Source organism: Manis javanica, chromosome 7, assembly GCF_040802235.1.
Source record: "Manis javanica isolate MJ-LG chromosome 7, MJ_LKY, whole genome shotgun sequence".
Classification (NCBI taxonomy): domain Eukaryota; kingdom Metazoa; phylum Chordata; class Mammalia; order Pholidota; family Manidae; genus Manis; species Manis javanica.
This window is the reverse complement of record NC_133162.1, coordinates 29,699,922-29,721,056: the sequence shown is the minus strand read 5'-3', so window position 1 is coordinate 29,721,056 and position 21,135 is coordinate 29,699,922. Positions and strand designations below refer to the sequence as shown.

Genomic DNA, 21,135 nt, shown 5'->3' with positions numbered 1-21,135 from the left:
GATGCATGAAGGGCCACATGGGGGGCTCATGAAGGTTAATGAGGCTCAGGCTGCCTGTCCTCCTGGAGGTCGCCGTCACCCCAAGTTGTGCCCCAGAGCTCTGTGCTGGCCTCTTCCTGTTTCCCGGACATCATTAGAAATGTTAATTATTAATTATCACTAAAAGCTCCTTTTGCTGCATTGCTGTTCTCACAATCTTTTTCCTCTTCTTTCTTTCTGTAACTGGCTCCTGGCTCCTGGGGCTTCTGTTTTTCTTTACTCATTTTCCTCTGATCACCTCTCACCTGCAGTCTGGGGAGCTGGGGTATCCCCAAGCAAGGGCCAGCCAGGGAGAGGTACCTGGACATGTCCCTTTGCTGGGTCATTCTGGCCAGAGAGCCACTTCCTGCTCTGAAAACATTGAGGACTTAAGGACGTGAAAACTGGGTAGAATCTGGGCAAAAACTGGGTTCACATGCTATGAAATATTTTTGGTGAACCTAAGAAATTCCCATGTCTTTCATCCCCTCTGTACCTTTAGCTCAGATGGCCCAGTTTTCTTGGCAAACTTGGGAAGCCACCAAAAGAGAAGGAATCGCTGGAAAGATCTCTCTGCCCTGTTATAGTGCCATACTTTAACCCTCGAGGGGGCAGCTTAGTGGAGGGGAGCTCATTGGAAGAATAATGTAGTGGCTCCAGGCCCAGAGTGGTCACTACCTGCTCTAAGAGCTTGGGCCACCCCTTTGCACCTCAAGTCATGTAGTTCAGTGACAAGAACAGAGTTTTGGAGTCAGGAGACTTGAGTTTGAATCCCTGCTATGCCATGTACTTGCTGTGTGGCCCTGGACAAGTTCAATAACCTCTCTGAGCTTCATCATTAAAACATGGCGCTAATCTCTCCATCTTTGGGTTTCTGTGGAATTTAATGAGGTCATGACCTCTAGCTCTGAGCCTGACATACTGAGGATCTTAATAAATAAATGTTCATGCCTTATCTATAAAAAAGAGATGAAAATTCCTGCCCTCTCTATGTGTCAGAGCTGGGAGGGCTGAATTTCTGAGCATTTGCTATGTGCCAGCCACTATTCTATAGACTTTATACAGATTAACTCATTTACTCTTCATAACAACTCTATAATGGAGACACTATTATTATTATTATCACTAGCTGTGAAGGAGGCAAGTCAGATAATAAAAAAAGTTAAATAAATTGCCTGTGGTCATATGCTAGTAAGTAGGACAGCTAGGAAGTTATTAGGATAATTTAGGGACTAGAATTGTATTGTCCAATAATGCAGCCACTGGTCAGGTATGGTTATTGAGCTCTTGATAGGTGGTTAGTCTGAATTGAGATGTATTTTAATTGTAAAGTATAACCCCAATTTCAAAGACAGTACGAAGAGAGAGAGAATGTAAAATAGTTCGTTAATAATTTTTATATTGATTATATGTTAAAAAGGTAGTATTTGGGGTATATATTGAGTTAAATAAAATGTTATTAAAATTTACTTTACCTGTTTCTTTTCCTATTTTTAATGTGGCTACTAGAAAATTTTAAATGACACAAGTGGTTCACATCATATTTCTACTGGGCCGTGTGGCCTGAAATGTCAAATCATAAGCACCCAGTCTATTGTCTCCAGCAGTAAGGATTTGTAAATGTTGAAGTGCTGGGTTATGACATGATAGAAAAGTTACCATCAGTTCCTAAATATTTTGTCAATATGAGGAGTCCCCTTCTTAAGGTGTAGATACTTCTAAGAGAAGGGATGCTCCAAGCCTCCAGGGAAGTCAAGGAGTGGCTTAGCAGAGATGGAGTTTTTGACCTTGATTCTTTACCCACCACCCTGCCACCCAAACTGGGGAGAGCAATAAAAGGGAAGAAAGCTTGTCCAAGACAAATTTTTGCTTCCCAGGTCTGCCCCAGGGCGGAGTGGGGGCCCACATTGAGTTCAGCGACATTTCAACCAGCTATTCAGAGACCCCAGCAGTTGGAGAAGGGGGAAGACTTGGCTGGGGCCTGCCCTCCCCAGCTCTACCTGTTGACCTGCTCTGCTGTAGGTTCTCAGGCAGATCCTGTGTGCCTGGCTCCAATCACAGGGAGCTCAGAGCCCCTCCCTGTCTGCCCCACTCTTGGGTACTTCTACTTTTTAAAAAACTCTTCTTTGTACTGAACTTCCCTTTTCAGAGGGCTTCAATTCCATAAATAACTCCTGGTTCTATTTTCTGAAACTGTGCCTCTCAAAGTTCCAGAAAATATGTCAGGGAGTTCAGTGCCCTCCAAGACCTACTGAATCAAAATCTCCAGGAATTTGCATCTCTCTTTTTCTGCTCTTGCTCCCCACTGCCCCATTTCTCTTTCCTTTTTTTCTCTCTCCCTCTCTCTCTTACACACACACACAGTGTTGTAAGAACCAGACCCATAAGCAGGGGCCCTCAGCTTGGTGGCACAGTGCCCAACAGTATGATCAGTTGTGACATATGCTGCCAGTAATTTTCCTAAAAATAAAGTGGCTAAGTTTGCAAATTATTTACTTCTTAAATTGTTCAGATTCAAGATTACTCCTATAATAGTGTTGCTTTTATTTACTTGTGTTCCGGGACACTTTCTTGATTAGAAATGAAGAGTGTGGTGGTCCTGCCACATGATAGGCATTGCACACCCACGCCCTGTCTTATCTCTGCCCAGGACGTCAATAACTGAGGAGAGGGAAGGATGGGTCAACAATCATGCCAATATTGAGCACTTACTCTTTGACCAGCAATGTGCCAAGAACTTTACGTGTATTATCTCACCTGATCCTCACACTAATTCTCAGAAGTACGAGTCATTATTAGCTCATTTTACAAATGAGCAAACTAGAAGAGATGTCACCCGGCTGAGAAACAAACACATCAGAACAAGGTCCTGAGCAGGAAGGCAGGTCTGTCTATCTTGGTAGACTCTAATTGTCCCATGACTATTGGAGACAGTGGGGGAGATTCATATAATCCCTGTCCAGGGACCCAAATAAACGAATCCTGCCATTTCTGCATGAGTGGTCCCCAGAACTGCAAAAAGCAGCAAACAAGCGAGGCAAAGGAATAGGTTATTATTCTTGAGCAAGCCACACTGGACCCTTTAGACAACTCTTTTATATCAATAAAGACAGCCTAGAACCAGAGCCAGCTGAAGGGCTTGCTCTGCTGACTTGCATGCCAAAATGCCTACCTAGTTCTTGGCTTTTAACATTTCAACATGAGGAAAGGCCACACTTGTCAGCAAGAGGTAGATGAAAGCACAAGACATCAAGAGGACGTTTGCACACTGTGGATTTATTTAATCTCCACCCTGCTCAGACTCTGCCCTTCCCAGCATGCTCCAGTCAGCACCCTCAGACCTCATGGCCTGTAGAACATTCTCCTTCCTGGGAGATGGTGAGGCAGAAAGAGAAACTGTGACATATCCTTGGCTACCAGACTCCTGCTGGAGGCCAGCAAATCATCACAACTAATGTGACTTTGATTGTCGTGAGAATAAGCCATTATAAGTTCTATACTTTCCTGTAAGTATGGTGTGGGGGGAGATCTAAAAAGGAGTCTGCCATGGGAATGTATTGGGCCTGTGCACATTATCTGTACCATGCGTCCCAGCAGATAAGTGTAGTTGGGAATGGCTGGTCTAGAGGCACCCACTGAAAAAGTCTACTCCAGCTTTCATTGAACAACACACCACATTTGAAGCAGGGACACATGGGTCCCTTGATTTGCCCCTTCTGGACCAAAGTTTTCCAAATCTCTCAAGCCTTCTTTATGGACATGACTTTTAGCTCCTGCACTAACTTGCTGCCATTCTCAGGATGTGCTCCGATTTCTCAATGTCCTTCTTTACCTGTCCTGTCTAGAGCACCTCGAGACAGTATTAATCAGTTCTGAGGCCATGTTATGATCTAGACCAGAGACACTCTACTCCCCTTGATGTAGCCAAGATTGTGCTCACTTTACATATCAGCCACATAACACAGCTGGACCAGGCTGAGCTAATGGCCAATTTACAGAACAACAGACAAATAGGTCCTTTTTGCATGGACTGCTGCCAAATCAGGTCTATCCCATCCAGTACTCATGCAATTAATTTTTAACCTAAATGTAGGACTTTGCATTTCTCTCTTCTCATTCCATCGTGTTGGTTTCAGCCCTGTGTTCCTTCCTGTTGAGGTAATTTCTTTTTTCCATTCTGGCATCTGTAGTGGTACCTATGCTCCCCGGCTTTGCGTCTGCTGCAGACTTGATCAGAACACCTTGTATGTCGTCTTCTGGGTCACAGATACCAATGCCAATGAGGTCAGCACCAAGGACAGAGCTCTATGGCATGTCGCTAGAGACCTCCTTCGGGTTGACACAGAAAAACTAATCAATGTTCTTTGACTGTGGTTGCTCATCCAGCTATGACTCCACTTCCTGTCCTCTGACCCAATTCTCATTTCCCCATCACATCCTCAAGGACACCAGGTAAAGCATTTGTCAAATGCCACGCTGAAATCAAGATGCATTGGGTCCATATCATTGCCTTGACGTGCTGCCTGAATGACTGGAATTGCTGCTGACATGTGATGAGCAAGATGTTTACCTATCTGGGGGACGGAAAAGAAAAATAAGTGTGTAAATGACTAAGACTACAGAGATTCACTGTAGAAAATATAGGGAAGCCCATTTAAGGTTGAAGGGTTAGCACACAAACCTCTGCTACTTACAAGTACTGTCTTCTCCCAAATGTTCATATTATTTGTTATAACAGTCTTTGATGTATGGTAATTTTTGCTTGCATTTTTATCTCCCCCATGAACCTCTGAACTTTTTTTTCCCTTTCTTTAAGCCAGTTTTTATATCTCTTGTTATTAAATGTTTTCAAAAATATACATCTTAAGTCAGGGGCTGTGTCTTAATCATTAAATAATAATCTATGAAAAGCACCCAGCCCAGAACTTGGTTCAATGTAGGATCCAAAAAATGTTAGCTCTCTTTGTGTGCCTACAGCATGTAGCTCAGGGCTTTATAGTCAGTAGGTGCTCAATAATTGTGTGAATGGATGCACACCTGCCTGGATGGCTGTCTCATATCTCTCTGGCATTCAGACTGATATAGTAAAGCATGAGAATGACACCAGGAGATCTGGTGCTCAGGCGTAGAGTTGAGTTGAATATAATCAGTGCATGTCTGATTTGTATCAATAAAACCAACTTTCTGAGAGGCTGATTGTTAAGCCAGAATGCAGCATACTAATTTACTCTGAGAACTGTCACCTAACCCCACATGGAGGGGAAAGTCACATGACTGGCTGGAAGATGTTAACCAAATAGGCTTAATTAAGTGTGGGGGGCATGACAGGGGATGCCAGAGAGGGCAAGAGAAAGGACAAAGGAGAAGCTCAAATAGCGTCTAGTTGGGAAGCCGGAGAAGTAAAGTTCAGCTGGTCCTTTGGCCTGAGGGATGGGCATGGGGCTTAGCATGGGAGACAAGCCAAGAGAGTAAATGTCAAGTAAGTGCTAGAAAATTCAAGGAGCAGAGGTGTGTGTGCTCTGAGGAGGTCCAGAGATTTCTCAGCAAATGTAACTGGTAAGCCCACGGCTTGCTGTTTTTGTGGCCAGGCGCTTGGGGCCTGAGGTGGTTTGGCCTGGTTGAAAGACACAGATTTGGGCAGACCGTTAGGATAGTTAAGTGTATCTAAATAAACATTTTTTCCTGCTCCATATTGAAGAAATGCCACAATATCTACACTCTCCAAATGCTCCTTTTAAACAAAATCCTGTCCTTTGTTAACCAAGTAGCATGTTATTAAAATACTAGCTTCATGTTCCAAGAATCCCTTATACAGGATGGGCTTTGCACTCTGGCAGCCCAGCTCTGCCACTCATAGCTATGTGATCTTGGTTGAGCTACTTAGCTTTTTAAAGCCTGTTTCCCCATCTGCAAACTCGGGCTGGGAAATCAGATTAACATATCTGAAATGCCTGGCACATATTTGTAGTAAACTATAGTTTGGACTTCATGACCTTGGGCAAAAGTCACTGAACTCCGAGCCATGTTTCCATCATGTACATAATGGCTGGAAGAGCGTGAGGACATAGAGCAGAAAACATTTTGTAAGGTGTGACGTACTTGATGAATGTAAAAATTCTTGTCGCTTACAGGTTGTTCAGGTAACTCAGGAAAGCCTCTTGTGTATATCCACCAACCCAAGATGTGCCCTGAGTCAGTGATCCATGAGCAGTGTTAAGAGGGGACTAGGATGACTTCCAAACAGTTTGCCAAATGCTGTGAGCATCATATGCAACATACCCTTCTGGGGAAAGAGCCTATAGCTTTAAGTCTATTTTCAAATTATATTTTCCATAGTTTCCCAAAAGGTCAGGAAACACCACTCTGCTGTCATGAAACTATAGGAAAACAAATTTCCTGATATTGCTGCTAAATCTTAGACAATATTGCTGTTAATTCCTTAGGGTATGGGGAGAGAATAGAGCCAACACTGTAGACGTCTGGGGCAAATCCATGTATGGGTCTATTTTCCCTGGATCTTCCTCTGCCAGACCCTGCTTGTTTCTAGAAGCACTGCACCTGAGCTGGAGCTAGCTATTCAGTCTAAATAGCCCTGCCCATTTGCAAAGTCCTCTCATGCTATTCCCAGAGTAATTCCAAACAAGCCTGCGAGCTCATTTAGAATTATATCTTCCATTTTGTTAATGGTGAAAAGGGCTCTGAGCTGCTTGGGACAGTGGCCAACAGAGTTGGTGTGCAAAGCAAAATTAGCACTGTGGGCAGTAAGGACAAGAGTCAGAGAATCAGAGTTGCAGGCCAGGTTCTGCTGCCATGTGCCTGATAGAACAGGATAACTCAGGGCTCCATTATAGATCCTTGGTGAAGAGGGAGAGGGCAGCTGGGGGTGAGCCCCTTGTCAGATGAAGTGTTTGGCCCTGGCCACCTCACTTTCTGGCCCACCCTAAGGATGGTGAAGGTGGGTTACAGTCCAACACCAGCAACCCTTCTGAGAAGTTGCCATGATCTCCTCCTTGCTTCATTTCTCCTTGAGGCTGTCATACTTGGGGTGAGCCCCCAGGCACAGGGGGCCTTGGGGTGGAAGCTCAGAGCAGCCTCACTGGAGGTACTGGGAAAAGCCCCTCTCTTGCTGTCTTGCCCTTCCTTTGGTTTGGGTGACCTTGTACCCCACAGGGGCATTATGTTCTCAGATCTGAGTTTGAATGTTGAAGGGAACAAATGGCCTCCTTGGTACAAGGAGAGGGTGTCCCTGCACAGTTCAGCCTTCCTAATTGTGGCAACAATAGCCAGCACATAAGTAGTTATGTAGCGTGGTGCCAAGAGTTTTGTGCCAGTATTAAGTGCATTTAATTCTCTCAACAACCTAGCAAAAAATGCTATTATAATCCCTTTCTAAGAGAGAGGGAGATTGAGGTATAAGGAAGGGAAGCAAATGACCTGCTCAAGGTCACACAGCTGGTAAGTGGTGGAGCCAGGATTCAAACCAGATAAGCCTGGCTTCACAGTCCATGTGCTTAACCACTGCACCACATTGCCTGTCCAAGAGAAAAAGCATCTTTTTTGGCACTGCCTCATTTGTGCATGCATCTCCATCTGGGTCTTGCTGGGAGGAGGGATGCCTGGGACAAGGTAGAATTTATGAATACCTGGTTTGAATGGTGCATCTGGTCTTAGTTTCCTCATTTGTAAAGTAGGGGCTGTTTATGCCCTACTTGCTTACAGAGTTTTTGTGTGGATCAAATGAACCTCAGTGCAAAGGCTTGTAAATACCAAGCACTGCTCAATAAAAGGCATCGCCATTATCATTATTGGCCGAGCAGTTCTGAGTGTCCCAGCTGCCCAGGGTGCAGACTATGATTCAGCTGAAGCTGGTGATTAGGGGCCTCTTTACCTGCTTTTCTAAGTCCCAAGCCTCCATCTCTCTTCCTCCCAGTTTTTCCTCACAGGAATTCAGAGGCGGCATTGTGTCCTCTAGCCCAGAACTCGACTCAAATCCCAGGAGGAGAAGATGTGTCAAGACACTGACCTGTCTAGCCAGTGCACTGTCTGGGTGCCCTGGCCCGCTCCCAATACTCAGAGGCAAGCATTGCCAGACTCCACTGGTCACTTGCTGCTGTTTTAGCATCTCTGTTCTCATTTTCCCTCTACCCCATTCTGCCACACAGACCAGTGTCTGTCATAAGTAGGTCATAAATAAGTGCTGCATTGCACTTTTGAGAAGACCAAAATCCAGGTCCCGGGACAAGGGGTTACAGGAAAAACGAGTGAAGAAGAAAGAAGAATGGGTGGTCTATGTCATGTTTCTAAGATTGTCCCTTCCTGCCTACAATAGCGGCATTCCCATTATTTGTAGCAACAGATTCATTGAGCATCTGTCTGTCTGGCCACCTACTCTAATGGCAACTTGAAGGAAGGCTCCATAATTTGAGGGGAGCCCACCCTATCTCCAGGTACTTTACTCACTCTGAGCTGGTGTGCTTCTGCAGGGACAACCAGCTCCTGGTTGCTTGAGGTGTAAAGGATGGAAAGAGGGAGTCATTTCAACTCTAGGAGTCAGTCTGGCTCAATTTGGGGAAGATGGGTGGTGGGATTGCTGGGCTCCCTGTTTGCCAGATAGGGGTACATGCTGCAGAGAGATATGGGGTATCTAGGCAGCACAAAGGAGTACTGGTGGGGCCTGCCTTTCTGGAAAGTTCTGGAAATGGAACTGTGCTAGGTGGGTGCCCTATGAGCTTTTCATTTTACAGATGAGGAAATTGAGGCTCAAATAGGTGAAATGGCTTGGCCAGGGTTGCATGGGAAGTGGCAGAGCTAAAACCAGAGCTAGCTTTCAAGGCAGACGGGAAGAGCTCTCAGTTCCGATGCTTATTAACTTTGGACACCCTCTGAACCTCAGTTTTCCCTGTCCATGCAGTGGGAATGATAATGACCCTCAGGGCTGTTCTGAGGCCTGCATGAGATAATCTAGGGGGTGTCCATCCTCGTCCTTTCCACTGCACACACTAATCTTCCAGATGGGGCAGCTTTGGCTTTTGAGGGATCCAGAGGCTTGAAATGTTCATAATTTGGGTCATTTTGAGGACACATTTTGGTGAGTGTTTGGGTGACAGAGTAGCTGCAGTGACTAAGGAGCTAGATGGACCAGAGAAGCAGGAGGGAAATGTGAGTCTTCCCCAGCAGCTGGCTGCACTCTGCTCCTCCCTTGTTAGTGTCTCCCGCCACCGTCTTGGGGACTTTCCTTCCTCCCATGACCCTTCTTACTTAGTCATAAAAAGAAGTACCATTATTTTCTGTTTTTAATGAATAACTCATCATACTAATTTTAAAACCAGCCCCCTGTCATTTTATTCTGTATTCATCCACACAGTAGTATTTATTGAGTGTCAACAGTGTGCTGGTCACTGTGTCAGGGGTTGGGGACATAGCAGTGAACAAAGCAGTTTCAATTCCCTGTCCACATGGAAGTTACATTCTGGTGGGGTGATTATCCCCTCCATCCACACCTCTCACTTAGTATATTTAGTTTCTATTATTACCACTTTCCTTTCTTAGCTGATTTGTGTGCATGTGTGTGAGTCAGTGGTCTTCCACGTAGAACAGTCCCCACCATGGCTGAAGTCCATTGCCTAGTATAGTCAGACTTGGTTATAAACCAACATGTAAAGGAAAACAGAGTGAGTGCAGAACAAATAGTACCTCCTCCCCGCCATGCTGTTTTCCAGGACTTGGTGACCATTTCAGTTTGGCCCAATGAGTGGTGGCAATTGGATGTCCACATCGCCTTCTCTCCTGCTGTTCTGCAGAGTCCTTGAGGGCAGGCCTTGGGTGCTCCATGGGTCACAGTGCTGGGCATGTAGTAGGGGCTCATAAAGATTTGTTGAAGAAATGTGGGTAGATGGGTAAATGGATTATCAGAGCTTCTTAGAACTGCCTGGGGGTCAGGGCAGGATCTGTCTTGATTGGGGTATCTGGCTTGAGAGGTGCTTTCTCCAGGAGCAGACCAAACCCTTCATAGGGTGGGGGACAGAGCAGAAGCCCTTTCCTTCCCGCTGAGTCTCTTTCCCCTAGAAACCAAGTTGCCAGTCTTCTTGCAGCTGCTGAGGTTTACAAAGTTCTCGGGAGTGTCTGTGAGTGAGGGACGGTCCTGCCTACCAGGAAATGATAACCTCAAGAGCAAACCCAGCACAAGGGAAAAGAAGGCTGTCAGTTGCTTGTGCAGTAAATGCTATAATCCGCTCAGGGAGGGGAGCGGGACCTTATCCCTCTGAGTAGGAGATTAAAGGCCTGAACTTGCGATTGCTGCTCGGCTGGGGACCTCTGCTGTGCACCCACAGGGGGCCCGGAGAGCAAGGAGAACACAGCTGCCGCTGGAGAAAGTCAGCGTCGGGGAGCGCTGGTGGCGGGCTGTTGGAAACAAATGGGGCAAAGAAACAGTTTCGATGCTATGGATTGGAGCTGATGTTGGCAGAACATCCGGAAACGACTTACTTGCCTTCAAAACCAATAGGGAAACTGAAGTTAGTGAGCCTAGGACAGACCTCGCTGAAGCCCGCATAGGGTTTTCAACCCCCGACCTTCTTCCCTCCCTCCCTCCCAGAAATACCTGCACATCAACCCACACACCACCCCGTCGGGAGCCCCGGGCCGGGCGATGCGAGAGGCCCCCCGGGCGGCCCCTGCTCTCTCCTCTCCACTCTCGTCCTCGGGTGGCCCCCAGCGGCGTCTCCTCAGCCTCCCCACGCCCAGCTGGCTACCGCCCAGCTGGCTGCCGCCCCCACCACATCTGGCCTCGGAGCCTCGCCCTGCCGCTGTCGTCGGGGTTTGCCCCCTGTGTGTGTCAGGCTGTGGGTAAGCAGGGCGCCGCGACACCCCGGGGCTTTCGTCATTGTTTACTTAAAAGGAGCTCCAGCAAATCACCAAACCACATCAGAACAGAAAGTACAAACGCCTGAAATGGAGGAGTTTGCGGAGCAGGGACCCTTCAACCCAAGACGCTCAACATTAGCCCAGTGAGCACAGTCTCCTGGAAACCAGGCTCCTTTGGTTTGGTTTTGCTTTCTTTTCCTTTCTCTTTTCTTTTTCTCTCCTCTCCGCTCCTTTTCCCTTCTCTTCTCTCTCTTCCCTTCCTTCCTTCTTCCTTTCTTTCTTTCTTTTTTTTTTTTTTCACTTCCACCCTGTGTTAGTCTGTGTCTTCCAAGAAGCAGATGCCAAGATAGGATTAAAGGAGCCTCAGTTTTTCTGGGGAAACACCTGTGGGAGAAAAATGGGGAGGGAGCTAAAAAGGCTGAAGGAAGCGATGCAAGTCCGACCTTGAGTGCAGGATGAAGGTTGGGCGGAAAGCATGCTTGGCTGCCTTGCAGTCTCAGGAAGGTTCAGCAAGGCTGCTGGGGCGTCTCTGAACCCGAGTTGCTGTCTCAGGGGTCTGGTGTCTCCCAGGCACGGGCCTGCTGCACCATTGCTGTCGGGCTCTGTCACTGGCTGGGAGCAGCCTGAGGGCAGCAGGGCCTTGGTGTGAACTGATGGGCTTCAGAGCCTGGCACCCGGAGGCTTGGTCAATCCTGGCCCTGTGGCTGGAGGTCTGTCAGGCACATTCTCGTGACCACGGTGGCCCTATCTGGTTTGGCATGCCTGAAGCCAAGTCACAGACTGCTTCTGTCCTTCCATGGACTCTCACTCTTTCTCTAGTCTTCCTCTAGATATCCACATGACTTACTTCCATACAGCCTTCTCTGCAAGGCCTTCCCTGGCCGTCCCATTTGGACCTGAGACTCTCTGTTCACGGCCCATTTGCCTCTTTTGCTGCTTCATTTTTCTGCTGAGCTTTTACCACTCTGTAACCTACCGTATATTTTTCTCATTTATTATTTATGTCTCTCACCCCTACCAGGGTGTAAGTTTCAGGAGGGAAGGGATTTTTGTCTATCTTGCTCAGTGTTGTATCTCCAAAGCCAAAATGGTGCACAAACATAACGGATACTTACTGAATGTATACAATGACTACTGCTCAGAGTGACTTGGGCTCAGTATCTCCAGCAGCTGTGCAGACCCTGGGACAAGGGCTGCTTCCCTTAGAGCTTGAGGGCCTCACGCCCTTTTCCCGGAGCTGGAGAAGTAGGTGCTATCGTACAGGGACTGATAACATGGGGGTTGGCACTGGACAGACTCAGGTACTGGTCCAAGCTCCGTCACTTACCAGCTGTGTGTGACCTTGAGCAAGGCACTAAGCCTCTCTGAGCCATTGCTCCCTCACCGGTGAAATGAGGACAACAGCCTACCTACCATTGTCAGCATGGCTTTAAGGTTGAGAAGGTTCTGATTACCTCAACTAAGTCCTGAAGACTTTTCCTATATAAGAGTCAGCACTCACTAATGGTTAATCAAGAAATTATTTCTTTCTTCAAAGAAGGGAGAGCTTCATTTACACACCCTCTGCCCCAGGTCCTTTGGTGCCCTTTCTCATGCTCCCTCCATCTGTGACCCTCCTCCCCTCGAATAGCAGTAATGTGCTGGAATTCCTAGGTCTCCACCACAACTATTAACTACCACTTCTTATGGGCCATTACTCTGCATACATTATTATATGACTTAAATAATTAGAGCTCTATGATGACGGGATCACATATCTGGTTCCCTGCTATTTCCCCAGAGTCAGGCGCTGAGGTATTCAGTAAATATTTGCTAAATTATGACAGCTAACGGAAAGGTTGGCATTTGCATTCCTATTTTACAATATGGAGAAGGAGGCTTGCCCACAGTCACACAGCAAGTTAAGTGGCAGAGCCAAGGCTCAACGCAGATCTGTCTGACCTCCAAACCTGAAAGTTTTCAATTCTATGGCACTGCTAGAAGGCGGTTTTTTGACATAATCTCCAGGGGAAAAGCCCAGGGTACAGGCATGGATTCATAATAGTCTCAGGACTCATCCAGCCCTCTCCAGCGCTCTGATTTTAGAAAGTGTTAGGGCACTCCAGTTCAGTGTTGGCGAGGAGCACGGCCTCAAGAACATCGTGCCTTTAGCCCATTGACTTTTATTGCCAGCACATTATTTTCCAGGTTGAGTGAACATCCTTGGCTGGAAGATAGACTTCTTTTCATTTTTTTTTAGCTGCTCCTGAATTCTTGACAATGTTGAGTCATTCCTTGGCAGAACATTGCTAATGTTGTGGCACTCAGTACAATTGACGTCGGCCAAATGGCTCCGTTAGCTAACCTAGGGTTTCTTCCATCACAGCAGAGTTTAACCCTGTTCTAGCCAGTCTAGAAAGAGTGGTGGCAGCTTTTTAATCCTGGCATAATGTTTTCAAAATCTCAAGGGTGGGCAGAGGTAGTTGGAAGACAGAGGGAGTGTATTTGTATGTTTGCAAATGATGAAGTCTTTTAACAATTCAAGCTGGGCTGTTTGTGCTGAAATAAGACTCAGGCATGCACACAAATACACAAACACCCTGTGATGAAAATCTTGAGTCTTTATTGTACAAACAGCTGTGTTTGCCTTTAAACAATGCAATTAAAATAGTGTTACAAATGAGTAGAGTGTGGCATTATCTAAGGTCAGCTCTTTGAGGGTCAGTAGAAGAGCTGCTGACGGGGTCTGGGTTTTGGGAGGCATCTCAAAGGCTCTTCTTTCTTGAAGCCCCTCACAGTGTTCTGCTTTTGGGGGGGGGGTTGTGATTTTTTACCATTGGTCCCCGGTTGAGGGTAAGCTGAACTTTGAATAAACCTGAGCCTCCAGTGTTGCTGGGGGTGATAGAACAGGAACTGTCAATCAGTGGTTGTCCTGTTTAGAATTCCTAACCATAGGCCACAGGAAATTTTGTTCAGTCTCCTTCTTTCTTCATGCTATGACTCTGCCAAATCCTGACTGTAGCCCTGATCAGAAGCTGCATAGTGGAAGGTGAGTCAGCATAGTCTTCTTTTTCTACCTTTAGCTCTTGGGGTTCCTGGCTTCTTGTCCCCTATCTCCATGGAGCCACTGTGGGAAAGGCCTATGTGGCAGATTCAGAGGGTGTCACTGATGAACCAGGAGACCTGGATTCTAATTCCAGCCCTTCTGGATCTTTATTCCTTGACCTTGGGAAAATCTTCCTTCTCTGAGCTTCAGTGGCATATTGATTCTGTGATTCTGGAAACTGATAAAACAAAATTCTTTTCTCTCTCTGTCTCTTTTTTACAGCTGGGAAGTCTGAGCATTTGGCCTCCATCTCTGGTTCTTGCCATGTGAGATGCTTCTAGTCTCTTTGGGTCCCTGTTCTTTATAAATACCCTCTTGGCCACACCTTCCAGTACATGCCTGGGGTTTTTAGTTAGGAAATCTAAAGTTGGCAATAACGTGAGAGGAGACTTAAATATTGGACCATCAGAGACCAAACATGGGTTTCAATAAATGAAACTTCAGGTTTTAAATATTCAAGTCCAATTCCTTCAGAAAAGTTCCTGAAAATAAAGATTATCCACTTAAAACATTCAAAGATAGCATTTACGAAAAAGGCACTTTGCAGGTAAATCAATCTTAATGTTGCCTTTCACGATCCCAAACTCCTCAGGCCCTAGTGAGAAGAGGCCCTTCTGTCTTTCCTGGGGCCTCCAGTCATCAGCGTCCTCCCTCGGTGTGCCTGCTGCTGGGGGTCCCTCTGCTCTTCTCTTGACAGTTATGAGAAAACTGGGGGATTAGCCATGATTACAGCTGCCCTGTGCTGGCCACTGATCTCAGGAAGGATCCTGGTCATTTGGCTCCCATCTGCAAGCAATTATAGTGGAAGGAAAGGCAGTGAGCAGAATGTATAACCTCCAGCTCAACTCTATAACTTTGGAGTTTTCTCTCAAAACTCTTATGCAGAGAACAGTTTTTTAGAATTCTCTCTTACCACTCTTGCACATGTTTCTGAGTTTCCTAGGGTAAATGAAGCAAAACCTTCTCCCTGTCTTTGGATTATTATTTTTTTTAGTAGCTTAGAAGTTAGGAAAATGTAAGTGATAAAGTAAACAATGATATTCCTTATCTTAGATCAGTATTTTTTTTTATTACAGAAGAATTATAGTCATTTGAAAAATGCTAAGACATACTTGTGAGAGGCATATTATTCATTCTATAGATTCTTCTTAGTTGTTGTGCAGACTTGGGGATCCCCTATAATAATTCTGGGGCTCCAGTAGGATCTATTGCTCACAGATTGGGCAGAATGAAAAGAATATGTATTCATTAGCATATACTGTTTCCTACATATCTGCCACTATACTAAGTGCTTTAGATGCATTCCATTTGATTCTCATAATAACCTTATAAAATAGATAATGATATTATCTCCATTTTATAGATGAGGAAACACAGACTTTGAGAGTTAAAATAATTCACTCAAGCCCATACAGATGTAGGTTGCAGAGTCAGGATTTAGACCCATATATTTGTGATTTCAAATCCATGTTCTTAATCACAGAAGTAGGATTTGGCTTATACTGCTGTATATCATTTATAACTGGCTACTTTGAATGTAGCACTTTGTATCTTCTATAGATCCTGACACATAGGAAAGGATCAGTAAATGCTTTTCCATTAATTGATTAATGGTGAAGGTTTAAAATTTTTTAAATTCCTATGATTTTGCTACTTATTTCCAAACAGTGGCATTTTAACCTTCTTGAGATCTTGAAGATCTTGGATGGCTTTGGTTGACAAGTATCATTTAAAATTTTGAATTCCAAATCAGGAATTAATAGATAGACATCAGGGGAGGAACTGAACTTCCTGACTCATGATCTAATTGGGAGTTTGATGAAGACAGTTTTGTTTGCAAACCATGAGTGTCATTCATTCCATTTCCTAGAGCATTCAGTTAAGCTTCTTTATCATCATCACCACCAAAATCATTATCATTAGTATATATTTACAGAGTTCCTGTGTCTCACAAGGAACTTTTGTAGATTCTGAGGATAGAAATACAGAGATGTGATACAGGTCCTGTCCTTTTCTTGGGGAGATTCCAACCCAAGGGGAAAACCAGGGAGAACCTCAGTGTGGAGGTTCATTTATCCTGGGCCTGCAGAAGAGAGTTATTTGGAGGAGAGGGGGAGCAGAGTTAGGGCTTGCACTATTTTAGACAGAAGGAACAATATAAACAAAGGCAGACAGATTTGGAAATGCATGTTTAAAGAAATGCAAGCAGTTGAATGGGGGATGTTTAAAAGTTGTACTCCATCTAGAATATATCTTAGGTGATGTGAGGTAGGGATCTCACTTTATTTTTTTCCATGTAGATGATTAATTGTCCCAATGCCATTTAGTGAATTGTCAATCCTTTCCTCACTAATTAAAAATAACGCCTGTTTCTTATACCAAATTCCCTTAAATATTTGGGTATGTTTCTGGATTCTGTCCTGTTTCATTGTCTTCTTTCTCTGTACCTAACCCAGTATCCCATTATTTAAATTCATAAAGCTTTGTAATACGTCTTGACATCTGGCAAACAAACCCCTCTCTTTATTTTTTTTTCAAAATAGTTATGGCTATTCTGGAAAATTGACTCCTCTGTATGAATTCTAGGAGGTGCTAATAAAATTCCATGAAAAATCACTGAGGGCCTGAGGGGAATGCCATGAGGCGTAGAGGGAGTGCAGTGGGCAATGAGGCTGGTAAAATAGTCTGAAGGTCAAATAATGGACACTTAGGCTGTCAAGACAAGAGAACAGAGCTTATAGCACTTCTGTGCATTTCTAAAGAAGCTGAGATAAATTCTGGATTCTGGCCCCTCCCTTAAGACACATGTTTGCAATGCCTTGCACACAGACTGCTACAGATTGAGCAGAACACCCATGTCCTCAGAACCCCATGTGGCCTTCTAAAGAGAGAGCTCAGCCTGTGCTGAAAGACCCAAAAAAGCCTTGACCGTCTCGCCTATTCAGAATGCAGAAGTGACTGAACTTGAAACCCTGAGGCAGCTCCTTTCTCTCTGCCTTGGTCTTCTCACTGCCTCTGCCCCTTTACACACACAGTCCTCCCTGTCTGCCATCTGTCACAGTTACAGATGATTGCACAAGGATAAGGAGAGAGAGGCAGCTGCCCGTTGTGTCTTCCTTCGAGGACGAATGTCAGCCCTGGATCAGAAATCATGGGAAATAACCCTGGCCCTTGGGTGAGCAGAGGGAGCATGAGCGCCTTTCAGACAAGCCTCTGAGGACAAGCTGCCCTCTCATCAGTCCCATTCCATTAGCTACAAGACAGAGACATGTGTGCAGGGAAGTGCTTCTCCTCTGCTCGCCTCTCCAGCTTTTCTTGTTATTTATTAATTTATTTCTTCATTCAACAAGTATTTATTGAATACTTGCTATAGGTGAGGTGTTGGAAAAATGACGTGTACAAAATATATTTGGTTTTTGTCTTCATGGGGCTTACAGTCTGGTGGGGGACACAGCCAGAATAGGCTAACAAACATACACATATTTGTTTTCTCCGCTGCCCTCCTCTCCTCTGAGCACAGCTCTCAGGAAGCCTTTGGGTAGAGGTTAGGTGGAGGTGATAGATCCATATATAAAGACTCTAGGGTGGGAGAATAATAGGTGATTTCTTCATGTAAAGGAAAACCTAAAAGGATCTTGAAAATCTTACCTAGGTTCCCCTTTTCTGGCCCTACCAGGTGATTCCTGTCTCCCTTTTTGAGGGTCAGATACATGTCCCATGTCTGAATAACCGCTCCCATTGAATGACAAGAATTGTAGGAGGATGGAGGAGTGTTTCTGCTCTATGCAAGGGCGAGGAGAACAGTGAGTGAGTCATTCTATATCCAAAGGCGATGGGGAGGAGGACAGGATGTCCTGGCAGGGGGACCCTCACTTCCCAGAGGCAGTCTATAAAGCATCCCATCCCAGAGGGGTTCCTGGTTCTGGTGACTATGATGTGACATGTATGATTGAGATTCTGGGCTAACTGTGCAGCCAGACTGATCTGAGAGCAAGGAAAAATGAAAAAGGGAGGGAGCAATGGTGTGGCCTTGAACACAAAGCACAGCCCATTTCATGGGGAGGATGGAGGAGACAGGAGCAATGTAGATCAATGAAAGGAGAGTCAGAGGGCTCTTGACCAGAGCAAAAATTATGAAGAACTGTTTTCTAGAACTCTAAGGATGGAAACCTTTTAATATTTGAATATAGGCACATAGGATTTGTTGAAAATCAAATGACAAACTGTAAGTATGGCCTTGGAAAAATCATGGGGCATCAGTTTCTGCATTTATAAATAAATAAATAATGGTTGGGAGGTTGGGATGGGGTGTTGAGAGTCGTATTTAATAATTTCTAAGGTTTTTTTCACCTTTAATATGTGATTCTGTTTTTATCCCCATGGAGCAGACATCATGTGTCTAGAAATGTGTAGAGGAAAGTTGTAAGTTTACTTTTGGGAGTTTATGTTCTCTTTGAGAGCAACAGATATCTCCCTAGCACAGAAACTTGCATAAGTGTTGTTGGATGAATGAATGAGGAAAAAGTAAAATTTCCTTCTCACCAAGGAGCCTACTTCCGGGTTGAAGAGCCCAGATAATACACTTGAAATAGTTAAAGAAGTCAGCTGGACAACCCATATTTAAGTTCTAAAATGACTCCCTGGTTCCAGGTAGCACTGTAGACAGCCCCATGGTGCTGGTGCCGAAGGTAGAGCTAGAGGGGAATATACTTTCCAGTTCAGTGTTCCCTGACTCCATTCATCCTGCAAACATTCACCGAGAGCCTGTTATGTGCAGGAAGCACCCAGGTACAATAGGAAAGGAGTCTCTGAGGTTTTAAAGTTGAAGATAACCTTAACGGAAATGACCAAAACTATTACACAACCAAAGTTTGCAAGAAAAATAGGAGAGGAAACACACAAAAAAGACAATTTCAGTTTAGAAAGTTGAATTCAGGAAGGTTAGGAAACTTTTAATAATAGGTACCTGTCTTGCCAATGGGTTTCAGCCCCTGGCAAGTTCGCTATGGATTCGATGTGACCGAAGAAATTGACAGCAAAACATTCTTTGGGGTGAAAGAGTTTATTACCCGGCGTTCTCCAGGTGGTAGGTCGAGCACTAGCATCTCTGCCTCTGCTCCGACCACTGGGCCAAACTCTCTATACAGCGCAATAATAGCTTATTGCCTAAAGGTGTGGAAGTGGTAGCCTAGCAACAGGCCAGTTACATCATCAGGTGGTTTAAGATCAGTGAGTATCCTGGCCATAGGAACCCCAACTTCCCCACAGTACCATTTACTGAGTGTCTACTATAAGCCACTCTGTATACACATTCTTTCTAAATAGTCCCGTAAAATAGGAGCCCAGAGAGGGTGTGGGTCTCAAATCCCATGGCATGTAAGCAGGAGCAGGATCAAGGTTGAAGTCAGCTTCAGATATGCTGAACCTTGGGTGGGAGTGGGTAGGGGTAAAGCAGGAAGGCTGTTTATCACATGATTCCATCATGACTCTGCCCCTTCCTCCAGCCCTCATTCTCTGCCTTGTTTTATTCTGAAGACAGGCTCTGACCAGGCTGTGACAAGGTGGGCTGCCATGAGTCCCAGAATCACACCCTTTCTAATTTGCAACACCAGCTGAAAAGCATCTTCTCTCTCCCAATTTCCATACATCAATCACAAAGGCTCTGATTGACCCAGCTTTGTTCTTGACCATGTATACTGATTGACAGGCACTAGTCTCAGGGCTTCACCTGTTGGAGGGAGAGGGGGTGCACTGGGAATGAGAATGGTGCCACCTGAAGTGAGAGAGGACCTTCCTAAAGAACCGAAAGAAAGATGATGGGAATCAGACTGAACAAATAAAAATGTTAAATACTCTGGAGCTCTGTAGTGGATACACACAGCTCTTGGAACTTAGGTGAGGGGCTCCTAGAGGAGCTCCTGAAGGGGTGTGGGGAGGCTACGGGAATCAGGGCAGGAAAGGTGAGCAACCCTGCTCAGTGGGCTCTTTGGGACAAAAGGCAGTCCTGGCTCCTGGTTTTTCCGGAGCTCAGCTTTATAAGGCAGAAGGTTAAACCTACCCACAAAACAATAATCCCCCTCTTTAGATAATTCTCTGGAGTTACCAAAGACTGTTTCACCATCTTTTCAGAGCCTCATAACAACTCTGGCAGGTAGTAAGGGCAGGTGTTATTTTTCTATTTTACAGGTGAGGAAACTGAGGCTCAGAGATACTAAGTGACCTGCCCAAGGTCACTCAGTGAAGCTGCAGCATTCTGTCAACCAGCTCTCCAGCATGTAGAATTAATTAAAAGGCCGAGAAAAAACTCCAGCATGAACAAGACTGGTAAGTGATAAGGAGGAATCTCATTGGTCAGACAAAAAGCTGCAGAGGGAACAAATTTGTCAGTTGGAAAGGCAAAAACAGGAAGCTTGGCCGGATTGCCCAAGAAGAGAACAAAGAAATAGTCAGAATTTATAGGTGGGAGAAGAGAAAAATCAAAGAAAAGAATGAGATGCACCTGCAAGACACATAAAAGGAAATAGAAAAACATTCTTTAAAATACATTACGAACAAGAGGAAGATAAGGAGGAATGTTTCTTCCTAATAGATGATGAAAGAAAGCTGATAATAGACGGCACTAGAAATGCATAGGTTTTTAATGCTTTATTTAACAGGTAGCTAGAACAAACTGCAGACAGACTAGAAGGCGAAGAAAACAATTAGAGAGTGAAAGGTGAAGAGGAAATGATGCAAGAAACTAAAGGTCTGGGGTCCCCAGGGACAGGGAGCTCTAGAATATCCAAGCTGAAGGGACCCTAGATGTCATCTGGCCCCATCTCTCGCTTTACAGACAATGACACTGAGAATCAGGGATGGGGAGTGAGCTGCCCTAGGTCACTCAGTATTAGAAGAGCTGGGCTTTTGGCTCTTGAGTCAGTGTGCTTTTCTGGCACCCTTGGGAGATGGTGAGAAGGGGAGAGGCAGTGATGGAGGGACCAAGACATATAAAATATAGTATGGGAAATGCACAAGTAACCTCAGTTGGGGTGAAAGGACAGGGCATAGGGGGGATCAGAGACACAAGGTAAGGAGTAGGCTGCTTGATATCATGGTTTAAGTCTTGGTGTTGCTCTGGCCTCCACTCTACCGTTTGGGGGTCTCAAGTTGTTAGACTTCCTCAGATCTGA

The 21,135-nt window shown here is 45.2% G+C and overlaps 1 long non-coding RNA gene across 2 annotated transcripts in view; it reads left to right on the top strand.

Annotated features, from left to right (window-relative positions):
- Positions 1-10,874: 10,874 nt before the first annotated feature.
- LOC108396933 (uncharacterized) overlaps positions 10,875-21,135 on the top strand; it is a 40,481-nt gene continuing 30,220 nt past the window's right edge. The window contains exons 1-2 of one of the 2 annotated variants that reach the window (XR_005060644.2): positions 10,875-11,024; positions 20,153-20,290. This is a non-coding gene — a long non-coding RNA (uncharacterized lncRNA). The remainder of the gene's footprint in view (positions 11,025-20,152; positions 20,291-21,135) is intronic. The other variant, XR_005060643.2, reaches the window with a different exon arrangement.